The sequence below is a fragment of the Lissotriton vulgaris genome, chromosome 8 (assembly GCF_964263255.1).
Source record: "Lissotriton vulgaris chromosome 8, aLisVul1.2, whole genome shotgun sequence".
Taxonomy (NCBI): Eukaryota; Metazoa; Chordata; class Amphibia; order Caudata; family Salamandridae; genus Lissotriton; species Lissotriton vulgaris.
This window is the reverse complement of record NC_141696.1, coordinates 839,663,237-839,686,207: the sequence shown is the minus strand read 5'-3', so window position 1 is coordinate 839,686,207 and position 22,971 is coordinate 839,663,237. Positions and strand designations below refer to the sequence as shown.

The 22,971-nt window shown below is 45.3% G+C and overlaps 1 protein-coding gene across 2 annotated transcripts in view; it reads left to right on the top strand.

Annotated features, from left to right (window-relative positions):
• ARHGEF7 (Rho guanine nucleotide exchange factor 7) overlaps window positions 1-22,971 on the top strand; it is a 1,058,374-nt gene that overhangs the window by 740,843 nt on the left and 294,560 nt on the right. The window lies entirely within an intron of this gene.

The window sequence follows — 22,971 nt, the reverse complement described above, 5'->3', positions numbered from 1 at the left end:
CATTCATGCACGTCTGGGGAACACAGTATGGAACCTAGCCTTACGTGCAATTCGTGTTGGGGCGAGAAAAATGAGTAATCCCTATCCCTATGGTGATGTGCCCTCCAGGTGTCTTATCACCCCACATTGTTGCGGCCAATTTTTGCACGCTTCTGCTGCTCTGTGTATGGGTGAGTCTGGTAGGGGCGGTGGTAACTGTCCAACATCACATCTTCAAAACAGTTATAGCCCCTCCTCCCCCCAGTATCGCTGAGCCCCATCAGAGTTGGTGCTAGTGTCCTGGAAAGTGTCCTTGGAACGGGATTTGATCAGTGTTTGGCCCGTAGATGCTGCCTATTGTTGCATCCTTCCCATCTAGTTTGCCGATAGTATTACATATCTCCCTTCGGAGTCTAATATTTGCTTAGTGCATTGAAGGGGTACTCCTGCTCTTATCCATACTAGGACTCCCTTAGCAAAGGCCTAGTAGTTCATGTAGTAAACTTGCCCCCGCCATCTATGTTGTAGCGCTGCCCCTTTTTTCACAGTAATATGCGTCTCCTGCAACTTTGCAATTTGCCCCCCCAGCCTCCCCCACTAAGTATGCATGTATCTTGTGATGCTTCACCATGATGTGCATCCCGCTCAAATTCCACGAGATGCATTTAAGGTCTGTGGGGGATGCCATTGGATTGGTCATTTCCGCTCCCCATCTACTACCCCACCCCTGACCCCTAAAAGTAACTCCCAAACCCCCAACTCCCCCCTCCCTAGGACAGGTAAAGGTAGTCCAGATCCCATCCAAACAAGAAGAAATGAAGGTAAAGTTCTTTGTAGCTTCGGGGTTGTGGAGCTTACCAACCGGGACCAGTACGTCTGCTTAACTGATCCCCCTCTTTCATGTATGGATCTTCGGCCCCAGCCTGCCCTCCGACCATCATCTTTAACACAAAGTGACCCTCCCACTTCTTCCCTCAACTCTACCTTCAAGATGCTATGTTCCAGCAGGATCCATGTTTTCTCTGCGACTTTCTTCTCTGCTTAGATGACTTCATCCACTGATTTGGGTGTTCTCTTCGGGATGTTCGTGTATCGAGTTCTCCGCTGCGCTGGTTGCCTGCGAGGTATCCGAGCGTTCCGTCTTGCGACCACGGCCATTCGATCTGAAGCTAGACCCCGTCTGGCTGAGTTCTGCCACCGCTTAGAGTGCCTTGTGCCGTTCTGCAATAGCTTCTGTTGAGGAGGGCGCTCCTGTAGTACCTGGCCCCCTGTCTGATTTCTTCTGCGCTGACCCAAGGGAGACTCCCAGTCTTTCACGTTCCGAGCCAGTGTCCAGCCATTCCCTGGCTTCGTGCACTGTATGAAAAAACTGCACTCCTGTCTTGGCAACCACTCTGTCGCGCTGGAAACAGCATTGAGTATAGGATTTGTAGCTTTCTCAGCTTCTTTTTAACTTCTAAAAATTAAGCCATTTGTTTTTGCACTTCTCTGGTGAAGTCGGGGAACACCATCACCTTACTGACCTTACTGTTGCCCACTTGTAGGTCACTTTTCTTGCGGGCTTGCTTTAGTATATGATTCCGATCTCTGAAGTGAAGAAATCATGCCACTAGCGGTCGTGGTGGGGGTTTGGGGATGCTGGCTGGAACCCTTTGTGCCCTCTCCAGTGCATAGAATGGTGAGAGTCCTTCTGGTACTACTTCTGTCTTGATCGAACTCTCTAGGAACTGCACCATGTCCGTTCTTTCTTCCCTTTCCGGCATCCCCACTATGCTTAGGTAGTTCCTACAAGACCTCCCTTCACTGTCTTCTCCTCTCATTTCTAGGAACCGTACCCTGAAGGATTTCCATAGTTCCGTCCCTTCTGTGGGGATATTGGAGTGTTTTTTCCATGGTCGCTAATCTCTGTTAATCGGCGGTGATCGTCTTTCAGTCGGTTAAAGTCCATATCAATAGCATCTATCTTTGTTTCTAGGGCCTCCCGGGAGGCCGTCATGGCTTGCATGATGTCTGTTAGGGTAGGCCGTGTGGGGGAAGTGTCTTTCCCCACAGCTAGACCATCGTCGCCATCATCTGCCTGGACACTCCCACCCCCCCCCCCCATATTGAGGGTGCTGTGCCCTCTTAGTTTAGGCACCTTCCCCATGCGTCAAGCTGATCACTTGTCTCTTCAGGCTGGGTCTCTGCCTGAGGACCCATAACTCCTGGCCGATCCCCTGTGTTTTTCTCACTCAGATGGGCAGCTCCCCAGGCTCCTCCATGGTTGTCTGTGGCTGCCGACTGCTTAATAGAGGCTCCAATCGCCTCCAGTCTCAAATTTCTGAGCCTCAGTATCTCCATTTAGCTCGGAGGTTTCCACAGATCGCTCAGCTGTATACTGCAGCAACCCCCAGTTTTGAGTGCTGCAGTAGTTTTAGGTTTCTCTGATTCCGGCTGAGTGTCGGGCTTTGTGCCCCCTGTGGGACTTCTGCAGCCAGTCTATCTGATCTCTTCTCTCTGGTCTACTTCTAAGTGTAGTAGACCCCGGGTCTCTCTAGGCTCCATACTCCGGTACTGTTTTTTGGGTTTGTTGGTTTAAGGGTGCAGTTCTGTCGGTGCTCTCTTCCTTGTGTCTCCGTCTCCCCTCGGATGCTCACCTGCTCACTTAGCACGGAGTCGTCCTCCTGAAGTTCTATGGTCTTGCATCTGCCAGCTGAGGCCGCCCGAGCTGCCGCTCCACTATTCCCAAACAGCTTAGCCCCTGGGCTGGTCAGGATTCGTTCACAACAGGGCCTCTGGCAGCATTCCTGTGTTTAGCTCGCTTTCCGCCCTTCTGTGGCCGCTGGACATTGCAGCTGCCATTTTCTCCTCCATCTCCCATGGCCGGTTTCTGCCCGCCCCGCTAAACTCTCGGCTCGGGGCTCGTCCAAATCGGCGGAGAACTACTCCGGTGCAGTTCCCTAACTGTTCCAGACGGTTTTACTGCATGCTTCCTCCTACATTGGCGGTTAGCCTCGCCCCAACCATCAAATGCCCTTTGTGTGGCAAAAAGGAGGCACATTCTGATCCACACTCCGTTAGTATTATATGTTTACCTTGTCCTTCTCGTCCAGAGACATGCTATCACTACCAACAACTTTCCAAGAGAACGTTGAAGAACAAGAAGATGATTAGACTGCATGCCCTTCCGGAGAAAGGAAAGTTAGGACCTTCAAGAGTCTTGGTGGGGGGGTAGGGAGACTCATGCCTCTCTCAAAGAGCCCTACTCTCATGACATACCTCCACACAAAGGGAGAACTAAAAAAACACAACAAAATGCTGTTCCCATTACCGTTGGCAGGTAGGAGATCAACGTCGAGAGAAATATCTGTGTGCTGGCTGTCACGGGGACGTCTAAAGGGCCTTTTGAATATCCATTGGCATCGAAGCGTCCTATTTTGGAGAGGATCGCCGTCGAGACTGTCACTCACTGTCCAGTCGAACCAGAGAAGTAGACGAAGATAGACATCATAGCAGACATCGGAGTCAGCAGGCCCAACGTCAAGGCACTTGCTGGCTCAATGCTGGTCAATGTTGACACCGGCCCCAGAGACCGCTTGCCTCATGTCGAAGGAGATACAACACCCTTAGACGTTGAGACACTCGTTGATGTCGAGAAAAATACATTCTGCCACAACTGAGCCAGAGAGGTCTCGGTCAACATCGAGGGCAAGAAGATCTGCATCCAGAAGCCGATCTCCCTCTTAAAAAAGCAGAATAAAGCGAACCCTCAGGGGATCAGGTGTCGCCTATTGCAGAGAAATGTCCTACCGGCACCATTAATATCTCTCCACGTTTGCTTGAGAGTGTCAAAAAATGGCATGTACCACATCAAAGTCCAGAATCCGACTATTTCTAAACCTGCTCCCCGTCCAGTGTCCCTGAGTGTACACCTCCACATAAAAGTAGTCCTCTTTTTACTCTTTCTCCTGAGGCTCCATCATCACTTCCCCAGGTACAGACCCGATCTCCACAAAGGTCTAAATTCCCACAGAGGCGAAGATCACCGTCCAGGAACCCACAGAAAAGGAGATCAAGATCTAGAACACCTCAGTACACTGTCAAGATCTCGATCTTATCGATCTAGGTCTCGCAGAGACAGTCACAGGTCTCCCTCATGGTCCACCAACACTTCTCACTCATCGGTGAGAGATTACTCACCAACATTGCCGGATTCACCTCCGGCAAAGATTTTGTATTTGGATGACCTCATCACCTACAATGATGTTCTAATCAGAGGGGCAACGAAGAAGTACAAGGCACCTGACCAAGACCCTCACTTCCTCAGATTGGACCCACCACCAGACACGGTGATCATAGCTGCCTCCGTTAGAAAGATTCATCCAGGGGCTTCTTCATCTGCAATGCCTCCTGATAAAGACAGTAAGCAGATGGACTTTCTGGGGAAAAAGATGTGCAATACCTCCACATCTTTTATGAAAATCGCCAGCGCCACCGTGTTATTAGGGAGGTACCACCGATCTCTCTGGGACTCACTGTCCAGATTTATTAAAAAGCTGTAAAAAGAGACCAGGCAAGATTCTCAGGAGATCCTGCAAGAGGGTGGTCTGGTGGCAAACCACGTCATCAGTACATCTGCTGATACAGCTCATCTCGCAGCCCACCGAGACTCACATGGGATGTGTGCACGATGATCCTCCTAGCTACGCCTTACAGGCCTTAAACCTGAGGCCCAATGCAGGATACTCAATCTGCTATTCACTGTCAACTCATTATTCGGAACACACGCGGATGATGAGATGGTGAAAATTAAGTCTGAGCTAGATACCCTCAAGGCAGTGGGCCTTGAGAAGTGCAAAGAATTCTACTGCAGGTTCCACCACAATGATTGCCGCTCTTCCCAGCAGAGGGTTCAAACCCTTCACTAGGCAACTCGGCAGCTTTACCGCCAGGTCGCATTTCCAACCCCGCCGACCGGCTTGTGGAAGACGGGTTCCTTATTGTAGTAGGCTGGCTCGCTATATGGTGTACACCTATTGGGGTGGTACTGTGCAGGCAACCGTTATTGACAGTAGTAGTGATAGTAGTAATGGTCCCTGATAACCAAAGCTCTCAAGGGGTAGCTGTGGAGAGCAGCTGTTTAGTGTAGTTTGGTTATGAGTGATCAATGTTTGGTAGATTTACTGGATTTTGTGGGCGCCAAGGTCGCCCATCAGTAAGCGTCCCTCGAGAGGAGGCGGATTAGTGGGGTCAGAGCATGCCTTAGCTGTAGGTATCTGTAGAATTGTGAACAATGGAGGTAGTATTCTGTTTGTAGCTATAGGAAGGACTTAAGTGTGGTCCCTTGCATTATATTGCCTAGTGTTGACATCCCAATAAGATCTCTTGACCGGAAACCTGGGAGTGCAGCGACTGGCCACAGGTACGTCCCATGCCGCAGTAGGGTCGTCTGCATCAATCGCCCACCCCAGTCCATCTTCTTCACTGTGTGGCACCAAAGCTGTATAGCTACTCTACATGCTGGTGGTAAGTGTTCGAGATTTGGTTGGCTATAGAGGAACTCCAGAAGGGGGGTATTGCCCATTAAGAGTCTCTCCACTGTGAACGCTGGGTCAGTCTGCGGGCTGTACCACCACTCATTAAGGTTCAATAAATGGGAGGCTGCATAGTAAGAATATATGTCCGCTCCCGAGATCCCTCCACAATATGTAGATTGGGTACAGGTTTGCAGCCCAACACGAATGGCGCCATCCCCCCATAGAAAGTGGTTATGGTGTGCGTTTACTTGTTGGAATCAAGTTTGTGGAATGGAATATGGGAAATATTGCAGCAGGTATAGAATGTGAGGTAGGGAGACCATTTTAAAGATTGCAGACCGCCCGAACAAAGATAAAGGTTGAGGTGACCAACTCCGTGTCTCCTCTCGGAGACAATATAATAGTGGATGAATGTTATGTGACCAAGATTCCACTGGGCATGGCGAGATGTAGACACCTAGTTTTCGCAAGCCCTCCGTGGCATGAACAAGCGAAGATGCCCATGTTCCTCGCCCCAGGGCCCCGCAAACTTGGAACAGCACTGATTTCACCAGGTTAGCTCTGAGGCCTGAAGTCTCCCCAAAAACACAAAGTATCTGTAATATTCGCAGGCCAGAAAAACAGAGGTTTGTTAAAAAGAACAGTACGTCATCTGCATATAACGCAATCCTATCTGATGTGTCCGCTACCAATCATATCCCCGCACAAAGGGATCCTGCCTCATCCATGCCGTCAGCAGCTCTTTGGCTAACATAAATAATAGCAGGGAAAGTGAGCATCCCTGTCTCGTACCACGATTAATTGGAAATGGCGCTGACCTTATTCTTGCCACCCGTACGAAGGCAGAGAGCTCGGTGTATAATAACAATTTAGACAACTTTAACAATTTAAATGCTCATATCCTTAACAATATGTATGTATATTCGAGGGTGTATAAGATGCATTGAATCACTGTTAAAGTAACATACCAGTGAAGTAAAACACTGTGAAGGCACTAATACCAGCACTGTAATGACTCGCATGTATGTCCCGCAAAGTCATGGTAGTATACCTGAATTGAGTGTTCTGGGCCAGCATAAAGGGTGACGTTTGTTACGTAGATCCCAAATGTATTCAATCGGAAGTTGGGAGATGCCTCCTCCGTATCGAACGTTGTATTAGAGTCAAGAGGCTGCCAACAGTAGCTATTCCAAATGAGTGTACAAAGGAAAGTACAGTCTCAAGAGGCAGCAAAGGCCAAGGCTGTACTGTATTTTGAAGGATACAGAATCCAAGTTTTCCCAGACTTAGATTTTGTAAGGTGAAGAGTGAGATTTAATAATTGTAAAGAAGTGCTTTCATTAAATGATTTCTCCAGGTGGGCTGCCTCCAACCATCCAAGCTCCAAGTTTCTTGGATAGAGAGAAAATACATTTTCTGGGACTTAGAAATGATGAGAGTACATCTGGATTTTGAGCTTGGAATATCAGAAGGAGAGCTGAACAATTCCATAAAAACATGAACATGCACATTATTAGGAAACTAACCTTGTTTATAGTGGGGTGAATGTGAGGGTCAGGAGAAAGGACTGTAATGCTTATTATAATACACAGTGACATTTTCACATGTATCCTGACACAATTTGCAGAAAAGTTACTCGACTAGTTATGGTGGGTTTAAAGGTGAATACCAACACAGTCCGAGGAATAAATGAGGGGAGGCTGGGGATGTAGTAACCTTTGTATAGAAGTAGGAGGTTTGCAGAAATGGTGTTCTTTAAAAGGGGTTGGAGAAGGTTCCACCTATTGTTTGCAGAACTGTATTGCAATATAAAATGAAGGAGAGTAAAACTAATACTTGCCACAGGACTACCAGCAGGTTTCCTCCGAGAAATACAGTCATTGAATACAGAACAGACTATATAATGTAACATTGGAGCAACATTGGTCCCTGGAAGTTGTAAAAGAGTCCTGAAAGAAAAGAGGAAGGCGAAAAGAAATCTAAGGGTGAAGAAAACAGTGGGAAAGTAGAAACAAAAATCAGAGAGATGAAGTCAAAAGGATAAGATTAGATGAAGGACCTTTGACTATTGGAGTTAGCAATCCGTACAATCCTGTAGTTTATCTCCTCTAATATTTTAAAACAGTTAAGGTTAAGTGTATTAGAGTTACATCTACATTCACAACAAACAGATCCATCAATGTGTTCCCAGTTGAACAGAATGGATTTGGAAGTGTTGACAGTTCAAGCAATAGACCACAATGCTTCTGTAGTGACTTGGGATTTGACTAATGCACCCATGTACTCCTGAACACGTCATATTGATGTCCGGGTGCCAAAAAATAATTTTATTTGTTTCCACTTTTTCAAGAAATTCTATATTTGGTCAGTCACACATCATATGAGTTAAGCTGCTTTGAACAGAATAGCTGATAGAGACTATTAGTTGTTTGATAGAGACTATTAGATGTAGATTCCTAACCTTAGAATTTCCCCCAGGCGTCAGTCCGGATCCAGGGATTTTTCAACAGCAGTTCTCCTGCACGTCGGCGTCGGTTGGCTCCGCGTCCGTCGTGGAAGCCGGAATGATGTTGTGGGACCTTTATAAACACCACCCATGTGCGCTGACGTCCGTTCCTTTTTCCTTGCCAGCCTAAGCACAGATCCAGAGAGGGCTACCCCTTTGCCATTTCTTGGCTAGCCTTTTTTGACTGTTGTTGACTTCTTTTTTGAGTGTTGGACTCCTTGTGTGCCAAGGATGTCCCAGTGAAGGACCGGCTTCAGGCCCTGTTCCTCCTGACACTGGAAGATGTCCTTGACAGACCCACACCTAATGTACCTCTGGTGGCTGGAGTGCAACCATGACCCGAAGTCGTTCTCCAAGTGCTGGACCATGAATCCGAAGGCTTTGCGGGAGCGGTCCCGAAAACTGTTGGATGCCTAGTCCTCTGCTCTGTGTCACTCCTGTTTTCGTTCGAGAGGAAGGTCCTTAGAATGGTTGCGGATCCAGCAATCCTCATCACATTCTAAGTCGTTGGGGAGGTCAGGTAAGCACAAAAAGAAGTGGTAGAAGCACAGCCGTTCTTCGACTTCACGTCGGTCGATGCAATGCGAGACTCTGAGCATTGTCGCTCAATAGCTCCGTCCCCAGAGCTACCTTCTGACACATCTTTGTGCCTTCCCGCTTTTCCAGGAACTAGAGCGTCTCCTGCCCAGATCCAGAAGTTTTATGAGGCTCTGTACCTCATTTGTGGGCAACACGGCTCCATTGGTGCACCTTAGGGCCCTCTGGAGTCAGTTAGGGGCCCTAGGCCTTCAACACCAGCGGGTTTGGCCCCAACTCCGGATTGCCTCTGATCTGGACGGACGCTGGTACTCAACCTTTCCCGATATCTGCCCCGGCGGCGACTCTCCCGACTTCGACTGTGTCCCCGGTTGGTGTCTACCCCATACTCGTCCCCGATGTGGACACAGAGCCAGACCAATGTCGGTCGACGAAGTTTCAGATGCCAAAAGGGACTTTTGTCCCTGTGTTCATTCCTGGTGCACATTTTGTACCACAAGATGGGGAACAGGAATGTAAGGGGCAACTAGACCCTTTAACTGACCAGCTTAAAGAATCTATGGACTGGCGGATGGACCTGGGTGAAGCCAGTGGATTGGACACCTCCCCTGGCACTGGCTTGCTTTCTTCCACTACTGGGGCTGTGGATGACGCAGCTTCCTACGTTGTGGTGGTGAGAGGGCGGTCAAGGTCCTTGGCCTCGAGCTCCCTCCAGTGGCAGTCTGGACTAACCTTCTGACAAATGTGCTTCAGGTTGCAGCTACCACTTCAGAAACCCTTTTGCCCTTCAATGAAGCCCTCACCAATGTCGTTCTGGGCACTTTGTCCGAGCCCAGCACAGGGGCTCCTGTGGAAAGATCAATCACCCCCCTCCACTGCCCCACTACGAACAACCTAGTGTTCCTCATGCAACATCACTCCCCTGAGAGCTTGGTTGTCCATGCCTCATCTTCAAAGGGCTCATTTCCTTCTGCACCCCCAGATAGAGAATCCAAGACGACATACCATCTTAGGAAGAGGATTGTGGGAGGCTGGCTTAGTATATGGCGCTCACTTATGTAAGTGTAGCACCCTGCACTAATCCAGACAACCCATATGGTGATTTTAGTGGTCTTAGACAACCTTCGAAAGCTCTCTAAGTGGTAGCTGTGGAGAGCCGCCTTCAGGCTCAGTCCAGAAGGAGTGTAAAGCAGCTTGTTTTACCAGTACTTAATCTTATGGTATAGGTTAAGGGAAAAAGAACCACACAGTGTAGTTATAAAAATATGTATTCATCTTGAACACTCACTAACGCAATACAATATCTCCTACCCGGAGATATATGCACAATACACACAATGCTTTGGTAATAGAAGTCGTAAATAGCACAGAATACATAGTAGTCTCCAGGGGAAGATCAAACCATATACTAAAATAGTGGAATGCAAACCTCGACTCAAGCCAAAAATGGACCCAGAAGACGTAGAAGAGCCGGGGACCCAAGGAACTAACCAAGGTGGGTATCTAGGAACCCCATGGAGGTTGTGTGCAGAGTGGAAACACAGCTGTGTACTCAATGCAAGTCAATGGGAAAGTCGCAGTTGCAGTTTTAAAGAAGGTGCCTTTCCAGAGGATCCTGAAGAAACCCTGTGGAAGACAGAAAGTTGGAGAGTCACCCCACACGTGGATAAAACAGGAAAAAGGATACCTACACCTTGGTGAATAGGTTTAAAGTGACGTCGGAAACTGCCGTAGACTACAATGGAGGACTTCATGAAAGCTGCCGCTGGTGAAGAAGGTAAGAGTGTCTGGTGGAATCCAAGGGTGAATGCTTGACGAGAAGAGCCTGCTAGCAGAGGGTACAGAGTGTATGCAACTCAAGTGGACCAGGAGGCACAGAAGAGCAATGACCACAGATGACGGAAGATGCAGGAGTGGTGACGGTGACCTTGTTGCTGCAGCTGTGAGTACCAGGTGACGCAGTGGAAGACCATAAGCCATTCACGGGCCTTCCCACGTCGGAAGTCGAGAACCAGGAGGTCGGTGTCCGGCAGGAGCTCCAACAAGCCATGGCGGCAGCAGCAACAGGCGTGGTAAACGAAAAAGAATCAACGTTTAGACCAGCAAGTCCCAAGGGACTCACCAATTGCAGGAGAGTCAGAGCAGGCCCGGAGCAAGTAGGGGAGCCCATTGAAGCCAAAGATGACCCTCAGGAGGACCTACAGGCCGAAGGCACAGGAGTCGCAAGAGGACTTTGAGCAGCTCACCAAAGATGTAGGCCCACAATGCAGAGTATGCAGTAGGGACGAAGATCTTGGCAGGAAGAGATGCTGGAGGATGCAGCTTCTTGTAGCCCGAAGATCTCTGGATTGCAGATCCAGCAAGCCTTGGCAACAGCAAGTCGACGTGGTGTACAGAGGTTCTGTTCCAGTGGTTCCGACTAGGGATACTGGTCTCCAACTTTCTGAGAGGACAGAGCAGGCCTCCAGGGCGTCGCAGAACCATCACCCATGTTGCTGAGCCTTTCGAAGTCTGTGGGATGTCAGGAGCAGCAGACCGGTCAGCTCCATTGGGGTGCCTACAGATGCAGGGGAGTGACTTCTTCACTCCAAGGGAAATTACTTTGAGTGTCCTTGATGCCCACCGGCCTCTAGAGGAGCCTGGAAGAAGCACATCCACAGACAACGAAGAAGACTTGCAGAACAGAGACCAGGAGCAACAGGAGTCTTCCTTGGTGCAGTCTCTGTTCCAGGTAAAGTCCAAGGTGCATAGATGGTCGAAGTTGAAGTGCTTTGGGATTTGAATCTTGTCCCAAGACAAATCTGAAGAGCCACTCACAGGTAACCCCTTAAGTACCCTACGGAAAGTGTTGAAACGATTCAGGGTTCCCACCCCAGGGTTGGGTGGGGGGGGGGGAATAAGTTCCAACATGTTTGATATCAAACATGCCCAGGTTCGGTATAGCCAGTAAATAGTTAGCCATCGCGTAATGACGCATGGCCATTATATATATAAAAATGCAATTGCAAAGCCTGGAGAATCAACTCTGGGGTTTGTAGGGGGTGTCCTGCTCATGCAGGGCACCCTCACACCTATAACCTAGCACCCTTCCTTCAAGATTGAAAGGACTGCTTTATTGGTGACTTATAGGTTTTACGTTCAGTGACCTCAGATATAACAAAACATATATTTGTTGTAAGTGGTGCTAGCACCGGCTTACACAGGCTGCCAAGGCAGGCCTGTAGTCACAGTTTTTGTGGTCTCTCATGGGTGGCATAATACATGTTGCTGCCCATGGGCGACCCCTGGTGTACCTATACCCTGGTTACCTTAGTACCGTATACTAGTGACTTGGAGTGTACATCAGTAGCCAATTGGGAAGGTACCAAAGTACTTACCACTGTCAAATTTAGGGAGAAAGCACAATGACTGGTGTCCTGATTAACAGGATTCCAGTCAGACTAGTCATAAAACAGAATAACACCAGCAAAAAGTGGGGGTAACCATGAAATCAGCTGCTATTTTCCTACACTAATACATGAGAACTTTTCAGCATAATCTTAGTCTTGTTGCTCTTACCGTTATGTTATGTTATGTTAATTTCGATTTTATATAGCGCCAAATCACCAACAGGTCTCTTAGCGCTTGCTTTGGGAACCCGTCCTGGCTTTCCCTGCGAGATAACCCCTACTGGGCATCCCCAAGGTGAAGACCAGGCATCCCATCGCGTTGGGCTGTAGTGGAGATTAAGCAAGCTATTGCCCAGAGTTGCAGAGTGTGAACCCATGATTCGAGTAGGCACCGAGGTGAGAATTATCGAGTCCGTGGACATTTTTGAGCTGAAGACCCTACCGCGTCGGGAATTGAACCCTGGTCCCGGGTCTGACCTCTGCATCAGGGTCTGCCTCCTCTAACCAGTGAGCCACACTTCTCCACCGTTCTTGAAGTGCTCATAAGAACTGAAGGTAAAGAGAGTCAGAGGGGCATCAGGTATTTAAAACTGAAAATAGGACACTGGACTTCCAAGGAGACAGCAGCTTCCCTGTCCCCTCATTCCGTGTTCTGGCATTTGCCTTACAGCCCGGTTCTGTTTTTCTAGCTCATGAGAATGATCCTGGTACACCTCTTATTTTGTGACTGTAAAAGTGATTTACCATGGATCTTCTTGATTTTACGTTAGTTTACGGACAGCAAGTGTGTTTTTCCAGCTTTTTCACAATTTTTTCCCCTCTGAGACTGATGGTTGTCCCCTCATTTTTTGTCGAAAATACTCCAGTGGTGGAAGGTGCAAATGACCCTCTTGTTCAGTGTGTGGGTTGCCACCTAAATTCTCAGAGTGTGGAAAATGTCTTGTTTTTGTCAAAAAAGACCCTAGGGTATAATGGAGGTGTCCGACTGGGGAATTCTGGAGGATAACCTCAAGTAAGAGCACAAGGGTTGCCTGTGAAGGGACTTTAAATTATTTGAATGTCTGCATCTAAGGACTCAAACTGAGATTATTCATGGAGTGGAGAAGGTACAAGAGACATCACCATACCAAGCACAGGCAGTAAGTCCCTTCAAAATGGAGTACAACATCAAATATTGATGCATGATTCTAAAGAGACTTCCCTAGCAGCATGTCTTGTCAATGCAGACATGTTCTATGAGCTACATAAATATTCTAGTTCTTTATTAGAATACTGTGATCTTCTTATGCTACTCTTTTTAGAAGAAGTCACTAACACAGAAATGTTACTAGTCATCGATCATACTCATCAATCTCCTGGGTAAATATCGACTGTCGAAATGCAGTGTTTTGGTAGTGTACAGTTTAATAATTTGCAATATGCAATACATTGGACTGAATACGTAGAAATAAATCAACAGTTTTGCAGGGTGAATCTTTTCTGTGTTCACATGCTGTGCATTACTCCGCCATCTAGTGGTTGGGTCCGGAATTGTAGTATTTCTTTTTTTTTTTTGGTTTTTTTTTTTTTGTTGGGGGTGGGTGTTGACATACCACCATTTGATGTCCTTCTGTGACGTTGACGTGCTTCCTCCAGAAGCACCCCAGCTTTGGTCGCCATCTTCAGATTCTTTTTTCCGCCATTGGGTCTGGATCGTCACGGAAGGAACTCCAAGGATTTTGAGAGAAGAATCAATGAAAATTGAAAAAAAAATTAGTTCTATAGGTCCGCTATACCTACATGCGACTTTCCGGTTGTCGATTCCAGCATTCAGAGTACGCCGAAAGGTGAAAACAACAAAACTTAAATGAACAACTAGAGAATGCTCATGCAGGGGGCTCCCTGCGTGAAGTAATGGACAAGACGCTGTTCAAGTTATGCGATAATTGCCATCACAAGTACGCGCAGAAAGATCCGCATCCAGTTTGCAACCTTTGCCTCCCGCTCGATAACCAAAGTCAAGACTGCAACGCGTGCTCAGCCTTCACCCCGAAGACGTTGAGGGTGAGAGAAAGACAGAGAAGGGCCAATTACAACATGGCAGGGACAGGGCCCTCCACCATCGCTTTGAGACCTAAGCCTCTCCAGCGAAGAAGAGGACAATGTTGCAGAAGGGGCTGAGGTCGACGAGGACACAGATGTCCAGGTCGTAATGATTGAGACGAAGACTTCTAAGGAGGTAAGAGATACAAACGTCCCGAAAAAAGTTAAAGAGTCATGAAAAACGGACTCAAAAGTCTTGAGATGAGCCTCTGCATCGAAGCAATCAACGACCGCAGAAGCATCCAAAGATAGGCTGCTGTCGGATCCTTGGACAAGGACTCCAGAACGCCAAAGACCGTTGAAAAATTGGAGATGTTGAAAGACCGACACGATAAAGGTGCTTCAACGCCAACAAAGAAGAGGTTTTTTCAGGCTTCCGGGACTGTGATGGCAAACGCGAATAGGAAGGCCGACACTCTCGGTGTCGAAACACACGCAGCCAAGGTAGAAAAGAAAGCGCCTCGAAGCCAAAATGGCAGGCATACTACAGCACAAAAAAGAATTCGATGACAGCTTGAAACAGTTCTAGCTTCCTCCGAAGGCTTCTACAGAAGCAGACAAGGTTGTTGAGGAGTTCCAGCCTCCAACGACACCCGAACTGCTCGATGAGCAAGAGGAAGAAGATTACTTCTTCGACAAAGAGAGGGACGGAGACGGAGTCAGCGGCCTAGGAGACTAAGGACCTCCAATGGCAAGATCTCGACTCAGAATTACCAGAAGAGGCAATTGATACATATCCCTTGAGACCCTCACCGCCTGATGAGATTGGAATGTACAATCCGGTCATAAAAAAAAGCAGCTGAACTTTATGGAGTGCATTTGGAAGAGGATAAACCACAGTCCTGCTTTCTATTGGAAACCTTGATGCTAATCCAATCATGACGCCAATTCCTTTCAATGCTACCAAGTGTGCTAGATCAAGGCAATGAAGCATTTAAAGATTCTGCTACATGCAAGGCGGTCGCACCAAGAGGTGAGAAGAAATACAAACATTCCTCAAAAGATCCTAACTACATCAAAGGGTCAATAGCGGCTGACTCTATTATCACTTCCGCAGTCAGAAAAAGAGCAAATGTGCCAACCACTTCTGGCCCACCCCTGTACAAGGAAAGCAAGAGAATAGACCTAGGGGGAAGAAAGGTCTAGAGAAGTGCTGCAAACCAATGGCGCATAGCTAACTCGAATGTGTTCCTAAACCGTCATGCATAACATCATTGGAAAGAGGTAGGGGATCTGCTGAAACACGTACCGGAACAGTTCCAAAAGATGGCTACCCACTTAGTGGAAAGTGGGAAAAATATTGCAAGTACATGCTTAAAATCAGCTCTGGATGCTGCAGAAACATCCAGTAGACTAATGATGATCGGCATCACAGAGTGAAGACATGCTTGGCTGAGATTCTCCGCTTTCAAGCAAGAAGTCCAAGGCAAAATAATAAATTCACCATTCAATGGAGAACAATTATTAGGGAGCTTAGTGGCTGATGAATTAAAGAAAGACGACGTCAAAGCAAGGTCGATGGGTGCAGTGAATTTGGAGGCATGCGTAGGGGCACCTCATCCAGGAGACCAACAGGTAGAGGTTGCCACCAACCAACTACCTCACACCAAGCATACCAGCAAACATACCAAGGAACAAGCCAAACTCAACAGCTGAGCCAAGAACAAAACTGGCAGTACCAGCAGGGAAGACAGTCCTATCGTGGGCGCCCACGGGAAAGGGGCTAACAACAGCAAAGAGGTGGTACACAAACTACCACCAAGTGACTGCACTCCAAAAAGGGCACACTTGGAGAAAACATTACGAAGTGTACCCACATCATTACAGCCTGCACAAGATTAAAAGCCAGTATGCGAACAGTTCACTCAACACACACCACCAGTGGGAGGAAGACACAAATCTTTCCGTCAAAAAAGGAAAGAAATTAACGGACACATGGGTCTTAAACATAATACAATACGGTTCCTGGATAGAGCTTACCAAACACCCACCCAACAAAAGACGAAAACCAAAGATTTATTCACAAGGGGAATTATGTCAACTACAGGAAGAAGTGCAAGAACGTCAAACAAAACCGGCAATAGAACAGGTGCCTCACAGGGCAACGTACTTCTAATTCCAAAGGTAGAAGGGACACTACGCCCAATATTAAGGTTCCTAAACAAGTACATAAAGACACAAAGGTTCAAGATGACAACGCTGCAGGAGGTGGTTCCCCAATTGCAGCAAAGAGATTACATGGCAACCATAGATTTAAAAGACGCTTACTTGCACATCCCCATGAACGAAAGACACAAACACCTATTCAGGTTCGTAGTCAACAAAACACACTATCAGTTAAAGGTGCTAGCATTTGGACTCAAATCAGCACCAAGAGTGTTCACAACATGCCTAGCAACAGTAGCCGCACACATAAGAAGACAGGGAATTCATGTCTATCTATATCTAGATGACTGGTTAGTAAGAGCAAGCTCATACCGTCTCTACAAACAGCATATACAACAGGTGATACAAACACTAGTTCAGCTGGGGTTTTCAATTCATTGGAAACGATCATAACCAGAACAAGTAAAGGTGTTCCTGGGAACAAACTTAAACACAGGGTTCGGGAAGGCATTCCCAAGCAGCAAAAGAACATTATCCTTGCTGAAGTAGACTCATCTCTACCAGAAGGGGCATCATCTGACAGTGAGGACAGTGGGAAGGATACTAGGAATGATGGCATCATCCATTTATTTAAATTCCAACATTCGTCTACACATGAGACCTTTTCAAGGATTGCGCCAAAAAACAATGGTCATAGTCAACAGGGGGTTGGGAGGATCTAGTGGTTGTTACACAAAGAATTCATCAGTAGATGGCATGGTGGAATAAGACAAACATATCACGGGGCACAGCTTTCACACAACTAACACCAACAATGACCATAACAACGGATGCTTCCGCAAAAGGGTGGGGAGCACACATGAACAATCTCAAGGTGCGAGGATTGTGGACACACTAGGATGCAGTGAAACACATCAACTTTTTAGAGTTGAAAACGGTGTTATTAGCCTTGAAAGCATTTAAAAAACAAATCTACAACAAGAAAGTGTTTATTCAAATGGACAACACAATAACCGCGTTTTATCGCAACTGCCATGTAAAGCGCTCTGATACCCGCTTATGTCATGTCCGCGCTATACAAAACTTTATATAAATAAATATAAACAAACCGGGGGGAACTCAGTCTTTAGCCCTCTCTACTGTAGCCAAAGATATTTGGAAAGGGGCAATCCAAGAGAACATAGGCATCGTAGCCATACACTTACCAGGGAAGGACAATATCGAAACTGAGAGACTGAGCAGGCAAATGTCATCATCCCACGAGTGGGAAATGAATCAATTGGAACTCAAAAAGATTTTCAAAAAATGGGGGACTCCACAAATAGACTTATTTGCAACACCCCACAATGCAAAATGCCCAAACTTCGCATCCAAGCAACTGTGCAATCAGTCCCTGGGGAATGCCCTAATGATGGACTCTTCAGGGATATTTGCTTACTCTTTTCCCCTGATCCCACTACTCCACAAAGTAATCCTCAAATGCAAAATCAGTCACATGACAATGTGGCAACCTTGGTTCTCGGGATTAATGGAAATATCCCAGGGAACAATGCAAAAACCTTCCAAGAAGGCAAGACCTACTAACATTGAAAAACGGAAGGGTACTACACCCAGAACCAGAAAGCTTACCCTTAGCAGCATTACTCCAGAGGACTTGGAATTCGCGCACCACAAGCTACCCAAGAGTACAATGGCTGTTCTCAGGGAAGCAAGAAAACCAACAACAAGAAAATGTTATACAGCAAAATGGAAAAGATACACACAGTAGTGCCTTAAGAAATAGCTCACAAACAAAATTACTAAAGAAAGAACAGTTCTAAAGTACCTGACTCATTTGCTGCACAATAACCTAAGCTACACTTCCCTAAAGGTGCACTTAGCGGCAATTGTAGCATACACAAGAGGAGAAACGGGGAGAAGTTTCTTCACTTCTCATGTGGTCAAAAGATTCATAGAAGGAGCAAAAAGAATAGCACCACCAAAAAAGGTGCCAGCACTCAAATGGAATCTATACATAGTTCTAACACAATTAATGAAAGCACCATTTGAACCACTACATAAAGCAAAGCCACAAATGCTCACTTTAAATACTGCTTTATTAGTGGAAATCACATCTCTACGCAGTTAGTGAACTACAGGCTCTAACATTGTAGGAACCCTACTTCTAAAAATACATAGTGACAGAATGGTCATGAGAACAGATCCACTTTTCATGCCTAAGATGGTATCACAGTTCTGGCTAAATCAAACAATACAAATTCCAAGTTCCTTTCAAAAGCCAAAGACAAAAGCAGAAAGAACATTCCTACAGGATCAGGGAGGAACAGCAGTGCTTGTACTGCTGGACCTATCCGCGGCATTCGACACAGTCGATCAATCCATCCTGATCGACCATTTCGGAAAAATGGGCATCCAACTGGGAGCAAAGAACCTACTTGCCTCCTTTTTATCCGGAAGAACTCCGGCTGTTACCTTAGGACCATTCCAGTCGGCTGATCTGTCTCTACCCTGCTGGGTTCCCCAGGGTTCATCCCTAAGTCCGACACTTTTTAACATTTATGTGTCGGACCTAGCTAGAGTTATCAAATTATATGGGATGAGCCTTACTTCCTACGCAGATGACACCCAGTTAGTCCTCACCATCAATAATGATGGAGAAGAGGTGGCGGAGCACTTCCAAGAAGGCATGTTGGTAATTGGAAACTGGATGGCCTCCAACTGCCTTAAACTCAAACCCGAGAAGACAGAGGTTGTCGGGAAACTCTCCCCAGGTTGATCACCCGCCTGGTGGCCTTCATCTTTTGGAACTCTGCCTAATCCTGTCCCAAAGGTTAGGAATTTGGGAGTTGTTTTCGATGAACATCTCAATTTCGCCGCCCACGCCAATCAAATAGCAGCAACAGCATTTCACAAGCTAAGACTCATAAGAAAAATAATCCTGTTACTTCCAGACAATGCCGGTAAAACTTTGGTAAGCACACTGGTATTATCTTCACTGGACTACTGCAATGGCCTATTTGCCAATGCACAAATTCGGGTTGTCAACAAAATGCAAACGATACAAAATGCCGCGGCAAGACTGCTCTCCAGGACCCCCAAATTTAAACCAATTGCCCAAACGATCCGGAACTACCACTGGCTGATGATTTAAAATCGTATAAAATTTAAGACACTTTGCCTTGCATTTAAAGCATTACACAATCAAGGTCCACGGTTTCTTAAAGATCAGTTCACACTCTATTGCCCTCCCAGACAACGGAGATCCACGACTTTTCATCAATTAATAGTACCACGCACAAAGACAGTCTCCCGGGGAGACAGACGGTTCATGGTCATTGCAGCCTGACTTTGGAACGTCCTTCCACTGTCGATTAGGTCAAGTCACTCTCTCCTTTTATTTCGTAAAAGATTAAAGACCTGGTTGTTCAATCAGTAATCCATCTCATGAACTAGCATCTGGAGAGTCATGCACTATAGCGCCGAGACGCCCACGGGCATTTGTTCGCGCTCTACAAATTAAAAAAATAAATAAATAAATACTGGACCCTAGAAGAGCGCTCATGTACTACGTTGAAAAAACCAAGGAGTACAGAAAGACAAAACAATTCTTTGTCTCCTTTGCTAAAAGCTTATTAGGAAGACCAGTAACCAAAAATACCATTGCTAGATAGATTGCACAAGCAATGGTGTCACAAACAAGCAGGTGAAGCATTACAAGGAGCGTTGAGGGCTCACTCCACAAGAAAGAAGGTAGCTACAATCACATTTCTGGCAAATACTTCAATTCAAGACATTTGCAAGGCAGAAACCTATCTTCCATGCACACATTTACAAAGCATTACTGTGTGAACATCTAAATGAATAAGGAAGCACAAGTAGGACAAAAGGTCTTAAATAATGTATTCACAAACCAACGCTCATCTTCCACCCAACCACCTCTGGACTAGCAAACAGCTACTAAATCTATGCACAACATGTGAATCCAGAAAAGATTCACGCTGTAAAACGAATAGTTTCTTGCCTGTCGGTTTTGTTGTGCAGGTTGAAGAATTTTCTGGATTCACTAGCGAGCCCACCCTCCTCCGCCAGAAAGATGAGACAGGAGGAAATATATAAAAAGAAGGAAGGAAAAAAAAAAAAGAATCTGAAGATGGCGACCAAAGGTGGGAGCTTCCGGAGGAAACACATAGACGTCACAGAAGGACTCCAAATGGTGGTATGTCAACGCCCACCAACAACAAAAAAAACTGAAGAAATACTATAATTCCGGAACCAACCACTAGATGACGAAATAATAAACAGTATGTGAATCCAGAAAATTCTTCACCCTGCAAAACTATACCGATCGGTAAGACACTATTAGTTCCTTGTTATTCTCATTGTCATTTGAAGCGCCATAGGCTGTGCTGTCAAAGTATCGTGGTCGCATACATTTGAATGAATTATGGAGTGATTTCTTCATGTCTATAGATGTGCTGCTGTTTTTAAAGAACTTTTATACTGAGCTGAGTTACTGCAGCACATGAATAGAAAGTAAGTTGTTGACCGTTGCACTAATACTTGTCTTAAACTAGCTTTTTAACTGCATAGCAAAGTATCATATGTACCTCCAAGTAGATAATCTGAAAACGTTTGCACTGTAGGCAGTAATAGTGAAAGATAAAATATGCCTTTAATGGCCAGCCTTTTAAGAAAAGTGTCACTCTCCCACAAATGTTTTCCCCATTATCCAACTTTTGTGTACCTAAAATTTAATTTGCCTTGAATGCCAACCTTTTCTTCCTCAGCACCTAAATTCCATAACACAGTTATCCTTTGTGTAACTAGGTTGGCTAAACCATCCAGAAAGGAAACACATAGTTTGCTTTCCTTAAGTATCAGTGTTTTTCTTAATATACGAACGTAGGTTTGATTGTGTTTGTTTCTTAAAAGGTTTTGTGCAGCACAGTAACATTGTTTATGTGTTGTTGATATGAACTGTTCATGGTGAATACAATTAATTCAAATGGTATGAGCAGACCTGGTCAGTTAGGCTTTGCTATTGGCAGTAGATTACTGTCTTGAGAGAAATCTGGTGGTTTCCTGTTACGTTTTTGTGGACATGTTATTTTACAGTGCACCACATTCAAAAAGTAATGTCATCTTCACAGGAGTAGTTTGTGAAGAGTATCATCTGTTCCTGTGCTATTCTTGAATCACAATCAATCTAGCAGAACATTAAATGCAATTGCTTACCCAAAAATAATTTTGGATCTCCACTATGCTTATTTTATGATATGTTACCAAACACCATCCTCCTTGGTTTTTGTCATACTCATTCACTTCTCTTTTACTTTCCTGTTCTACACTTTAGAGGATGTCTTGTATTCTAAAGGTAAGAGGTAGTCGTAGTGCTATGGCTTCAAAATGATTTCTTAGATGTGGAACGGAAATCTGTGTCTCCTGCCGTTTCCTTTTGCCAATTCTACCTTTACAAAAAACAGTGTAATTCCTGTGCTGAACTTCAATTGATGGTCAAGTGTACCTCCTTTCTTGCGATTGATGTGTATTACCTAACTGTGATTAGAGTTAAATGGGTTTAACCCCCCCATTAAAATGAACATAGTCCCCTTGTGCATCTGTCACAAACTACCCATCTTGTTCCCTCGTTTCAAATGAACTTACTCTTTTCAGGAATTCTGTTGTGAACATGCCCACAAGTGACGCACATTATATGTGTGTGTGTGTGTGTGTGTATGTATATATATATATATATATATATCTATTCACAACAAAAAGACTCCTACTACTTCAGAGTGGCGAAGAAAGAGAGAGACGGACCACTGCATTCAGGGAAGATGTTTATTCGAACAAAGTTAATCCAGCATGATCAGATAACGCGTTTCAGGCTCGCAAGCCCTTGTTCACATAAAAACTGTATATCTGCTGGTTCTTTTTAAATACTGCTACAAACCCGCCCTTGTCACAAGATACGGTCACATGATAATGGAGCTGAATAACAGACTTCGTAATGACTTGTCATTTGCATCTCACAATTGCATATGCGCCTTTCCATGTGTTGTTTTTTTATACAATGTAATCTAAAGAACAGCAAATGCAAATTTGCTGGTTTCTGTAAAAATTAATTAAATCACTGTTTAAATACATTTTGTGCATGTGAAACCAAGAATATTCTATTCAAAAAAAGTAAAAGAAAGAGACCTGAGAACAACTATATATGGGTGTTGAGTTAAATTAGATCTCCTACACCACACCTATTCCTCAATGCTATGTATTAACAAGCATCTATTACTGGATAAGTCCATTAATATAAGACTCTCAATTTCCTTATCCAAATGCATAACTGTTCACATTAGAATCCATCTCATGTGATTATTGCCAATATAGTTGTTATCTATCGGGCTCTTAACGATGTGCAAAAGAATGCGTAGCAGCAAGTAAGATATAATTGTGCAAAACCGTGCTAATATGATCTCAAAACGAGAATATAGTGCTTTAGTATGCTAAAAATGAATTTATAAATATAAATAGAACATTAGAAATGCAAAATTGCATATAGCTAAAATCTTATAAATTATATTCATACATACTAAATGAGCAGTGCAATAGTGTTATAAAAACATTGTTTTGATATATCAACCATATGAGGTATTGCTTTCAGTTTTTTTGCGAATGCATATGTAAAATAAAATTTCAATTCCAAGCACATCAAATATACAATATCAATCACGATCACAAACTATGATACTCTATCCTGATGGACAACCTAATTCATTTTGTTCCATTTTGCAGGGATCACAAATATACAGCCAAATTAATTCATAATACATAAAACCTAAAACTAGACTGTAGCTCA